Source organism: Diabrotica virgifera, chromosome 10 (genome assembly GCF_917563875.1).
Source record: "Diabrotica virgifera virgifera chromosome 10, PGI_DIABVI_V3a".
Taxonomy (NCBI): domain Eukaryota; kingdom Metazoa; phylum Arthropoda; class Insecta; order Coleoptera; family Chrysomelidae; genus Diabrotica; species Diabrotica virgifera.
In genome coordinates, this window is record NC_065452.1 from 65,203,380 (window position 1) to 65,209,379 (window position 6,000).

The following is a 6,000-nucleotide window of genomic DNA, read 5'->3' on the forward strand; positions in this document are numbered from 1 at the left end:
CAAAGGGGCACAGCCACCATTACAACAACAGAGGCAGCAGCAGGCACGGCAGGAGGTACAACAACAAGAGCTGGGGGAAGATGGAGAAGAAAATGAATTAACTAAACCCCCAACGCTAGAGGAGGTCCAAACGACAATCCACATACAAAAAAGCCATAAAGCACCGGGAATAGATAAAATACCGGCAGAACTACTCAAGCAAGGGGGAAGGAATTTGACACAATAGATGTACCAGCTAATACGAGAGATATGGATAGAAGAAGAAATCCCCCAACAATGGAAGAAAAGTATAATCTGCCCTATTCATAAAAAAGGAGACAAACTGTTGTGTCAGAATTATAGAGGCATCTCTTTACTTTATTCGGGATACAAAATATTCACAAACATCCTTAATCGAAGACTTCAACCTCTCACGGAAAAAATCATCGGGGAATATCAAGCAGGGTTTAGGCAAAATAGATCTACCATTGACCAACTATTTACAGTTAAACAAATACTAGCCAAAGCATGGGAATATGACATGGACGTTTACAATCCCTTTGTAGATTTTAAACAAGCCTATGATTCAATAGATAGAACAATTCTACCTAATATATTGGAAGAATTTGGCATACCATCAAAATTAATACGACTAGTGCAAATGACAATGACAGAAACAGAAGCACAGGTATGTATTCAAGGACAGATCACTGATGCGTTTACGATAACGCAAGGACTGAAACAAGGCGACGGACTGGCTCCAACGCTTTTTAATCTTGTTCTTGAATATGTAATTAGACGGTTGACGGTGAGCGGAAAAAACATACTTACAAACAAATCTACCCAATTAGCAACATACGCAGATGATATAAACATCATGAGCAGAACAATGAATGCAGTGGAAGAAACCTACGTTGAGTTGAAACAGAGTGCAGAAGCAGTAGGCTAGCAATAAATAGAAATACAACAAAACTACTCATACAAACCAGATCAAATAGAGCGGCGCAACAACACTTTATTGACGATATAGAACATGTGAATAGATTCACGTACCTAGGAATGGATCTGGTTGCAAGCAATGAAGAAAAACCGGAAATAAATAGAAGGCTTGTGCTGGCAAATAAAGCCTATTTCGCGATGGGCCACATATTCAAATCGCGAGACGTACACCGGAAAACAAAACTCCGGGTCTATAAAACAATCATCAGGCCCATAGTAAGTTATGGCTGTGAAACATGGGTGGTGACACAGAAATCTGCCAATGCATTAGATGTGTTTGAAAGAAAAATATTACGTATGATACTGGGCCCAATAAGTGAAAATAACAACTGGCGAATTAGGTATAATAGAGAAATATACGAGCAATATAGCGAACCAACTCTAGCACAATACACTAAACTGCTGAGATTACGGTGGGCAGGGCACGTGGTCCGCATGCATTAGAATAGAATCCCCAGAAAATTGCTAAATGCAAGAATGCAGGGAAAAAGACCTGTTGGAAGACCTAAAAAGAGATGGGAAGACGAAGTCGATGAGGATGCCACGAACTTCCTGGGAACGCGTTTATGGAAAAGAACAGCGGTAAATCGAAATGATTGGAGAAGTTTGTTGAAGGAGGCCAAGGCTCGATTTGGGCTGTAGTGCCATGGGATGGATGGAAACTTTGGAAATCATGATTTGGGATTTACGATGTATATACATTGTAAATTATGATTGTATATACATTGAACGTGTCTTGGTTTGTTTATTTCTACTGCATCTGGATTGTAAATTTAGTATAGATTAATAATTTTTAAAACGCTGTGTGATTTTCGGGGGGCCATATTTTTTATGAAAAAAAAGTAAAAACAAATCAGTAGTTAGCATCAAATTTTAATGAATGCATACAGATGAAACATAATTTCAAGTCGTCATTAACCTACAAGATGTCATAGTGGCAAAACTTAGTGGTTACTTTGGCAAACCACTCGTGTAAATGATTTTAATTTAACGTTTTAGAACTGTGAGATCAAATGACAAAATTGTTTTCCTCGAGTTATCGTCCATCTTTGAAATTTTGAGCGCCCTCTGTCGGAATTTAATTTTGCGAATAAACAACCGTAAGAAACGTTTACTAACGAGATTGTGACTGCGGACTGCCACAGGTGAAAATGCCAATATCCATGGCCAAATCTAGATACAATCAGGAATTGAGGCAGAAAAGTTAGTAAATACTGTCGTAGTTGATGACATCGAAGAGGTTATATAAGGAATGAACGCAATGAATTTGCATAAATTTTAATAATACGGTAATCAAAATTTGTAACGAGTAAGTATTTCTGCTGATCACAGCACTGTGCAAGCAGCTATTACAGAAGATACAGTTATGCCTGCGAGAAGTGAAACAATCAAAGTAGCACGGCTGCATGGAATTGTGGAAGAAGGAAAACCTGTTATGATGAGGTTGACCGAGGAATCATAATTGGAAAGGAATCGGTTACCTCTGCTGCAGAAATTCCTGTAAGACTTATTAATGTCAATAACTATCCAATGACCATCAAGAAAGAGACAAAATTAGAAATCTATGTATCCGTGATGCTCATAATCCGAGATTGCAGTGGCTGTTCAGTCTAGACGGAGAAATATTGGAATTTCTTCGGCGGTGACGCGAAGAACATAAAACTCATACTAGTAATCTTCCAAGTGCCATTTCCGGCAATCATCATAGCTATTCGGACTTTACATACTACTAATGCTAAGCCAATTTGCCAAACATCTCGATGATTACCACAGGCGAAGAGAGGAAGCTGAAAGAATTCTTCAGGAAATGAAGAAAGATGGGGTGATAGAACCTTCTACCAGCCCATGGTTCTTTCCGGTGACCCTTGTCAAGAAGAAAGGCGGAACTACGAGATTCTGTGTGGATTACCGATTATTGAACAATGTTTCCAAGAATATTATGAATGAATCAACGGACCACACATTAGCAAAACTCCGAAGGACAAAGAGACCACGCCCTAGACCAAGTCCAAGAAGTCCCTGACCTCACGTTTGAGGAAATCATGGGCACCAATGGTGTTACAATTGAAAAAAGCAAGATCTATTCGAACTTGCAGATGACTACCGATTGGCTCATAACATCTCGGCCAGTATTAAAGACGCACAAGGATTGGCATCCATCTTTCAAAGGAAGTTTGGTCGAGTTGCACAACTTCATTATCAAGCTCCCGGAAAAGATTTGAAACTCAAGGTGCATCAAGTTACCTTTTCTATCTAGCAACAAAAGACACGAGCCATGACCAACCCATCTACCAAGATATATGGAAAAAATTGCTTCAATTGAGAGAACACGTGCTGAAGACCAACGTGCAAAAGTTAGCTACGCCAAAGCTAGAATGCCGCGAATTGGATTGGAGGATTATTTAAAGACCACCGAAGTCCAGGTACTAGTCTGTTGCAATCAGCATGGTTACTGGTGTGGAGCGAAAACCGTCACTTGTCATTTTTATATAATTGGGAGTTGCAAAAGAGGGTTCAGTTGCCGATATCAGCATCCAGTTCCAGTCCCGACAAGGTTATAGGAGGAACCACCTCTTAAGAAGGGGCAATGTTACGCCAGCCCTGCCTATCGAATAATCTAGATGCTCCTTTCTACCTGGTTTACCATGCTTTTTGTGAATTCACTAGAATTGCTTCTTCCGTAAAAATGTGTTCTCGTCCAACGACACAAGTGATCTTGGATGTTAATTTAATTTAATTTCTTGAAATAAAGATAAATAAAATGGTCCTTAGAACAAATTATATTCTATATTGATTCTTAAAGTATTAAAGTTTAAATAAGATTGGTGATCAGCAGCATTCTTGTCGTTTATCGTCTATCTAGAAAACGTTTTTATAAATAAGAATTTGGATTAGCCATGGGCTCTTCATTATTTCATTATTAGCAGATATTTTCAAGGAAGAATTTTCTTCTTCTTCTGGTTCCTATCCGTTCCGGATGTTGGAAATCATATTGGCAATCATAACCTTGCTCGCTGCGGCTCGAAACAGTTCCGTTGTGGTTTTCTAAAACCATGTTCTCAAATTCCGCAGCGATGATATTCTCCTTCTGCCGGGTCCTGACTTACCTTTGACTTTATCTTGCAATATAAACTGCAGCAGGGAGTAACGGTGCTGATTTCTCATAACATGTCCCAGATACTGCAGTTTTATGCGTTTGATGGTAAACACAATCTCCGGTTCCTTCTTCATTCTTCCTAGGACTCTCTTGTTCGTGATCCTCGCTGTCCAGGATATTCTCAGTATTCTTCTATGAAGCAATTTTAGGAAAATATTATGCACAAACATGACCAACATACATTACAAACAGAGACGTTTACAGATCCCAGATTGGCAGAAGATAATTAGCACAGAGTACAATAGAAAGGTGCATGTCTTCAAAGAAATGGACAGCAAAAACAAGAAAATGCTCTCACACGTGTCTATGGTTGCATTCCATCTTGTGCATATTTTGTTTTTTCATCCTTGTTGCGAGCCATGCCGATATCTATTAACTCGCGTTAACCTCTCCTTGTTTGATTGTTTAAAGCGTTCCAAACGTTTGGCATTCCTTGCCTCAGGTAGCTGTAGCTTCCTCCGTGGATGTGTTAGTTGTTGCTCTCGAATCCTGAGGGTCTTCTAACATTACAGCCAGAAATTAGTTGCATTGCTCCTGTTTGGCTATACCATACTGATGGCGACTAATAAGTCAGAAACACGTGTCTATCGTTGCATTCCATCTTGTGCATATTTTGTTTTTCATCCTTGTTGCGAGCCATGCCGATATCTATTAACTCGCGTTAACCTCTCCTTGTTGTTTGATTGTTTAAAACGTTCTAAACGTTTGGCATTCCTTGCCTCAGGTAGCTGTAGCTTCCTCCGTGGATGTGTTACTTGTTGCTCTCGAATCCTGAATGTCTTGTAACATTACAGAAACAAATTAGTTGCATTGCTCCTGTTTGGCTATCGGCTATACCATACTGATGATCACTAATAAGTCAGAAACACATGTCTATGGTTGCATTCCATCTTGTGCATATTTTGTTTTTTCATCCTTGTTGCGAGCCATGCCGATATCTACTAACTCGCGTCAACCTTTCCTTATATCCGTTTATCTACGATTTTACCCTACGATCCTGAAATAACTAAAAGATCTACAGATATAACAACTACCTGAATGCCTCGCCATGATATGTTTATTCTGCGTTGTTAACGATTCATATTGAAACTCATAGCGCAGAGCGTTTGTACAAAAAATTCTAGCAAAACCAGAAGGGCAGATAGTGGCAGCAAATTTTTTTGTATTTGAAAGAGAAATGTAAGCTAAAACATGATAGTAGTAACATTTTGGAATACGATGAAATGCATAACTATTTGGCATTCTGAAAATTTAATTTTTTCAAAACATATATTTTCTTATTACTTAACTTCAACTTAAAATCTACTACATGTAACACATATGCCAATATTTTCTTATTATCTGCTTTTATTATAAATGGCTCAACGAATATCCTCCATTTTACAGAATTGAATTTGCGCGCTTTCTTTTCCAGATACACGCACAATACTGTGCGTATAAAATATTCGTTATTCTTAACTGCGCGTCTGTTCCTTACGAAGGTAAACTTTGAACTGAACTGGAAATTCAGGTATAGGAGATACAGCTCTAGGATTGCCAACACTGAATAGGGAATTTATTTCTCTTTTAGAAAATGTAATAACATTCTCAAAAAGTCGATTTTTTAAATTTTTGGCCAGCTTTTCCGGATTTTTGACCACTGTGCGACGCAACGGTATAACCACCTTCCTCAGAATTACTCAAAACATGGCTAATGTGTATAAGATCGAGGCCAAATAAGTTAAATATCAAATTGGTAGTACCACCCACCGTCAATTATAAACATTTAAAGGTTATTCATAATTATTGTTTGAAGACAATTTCTGATTTGGAAATCAAAATGTTAAAAGCAAACGTAATTTACATTACAATCAATTGTAGTTAAA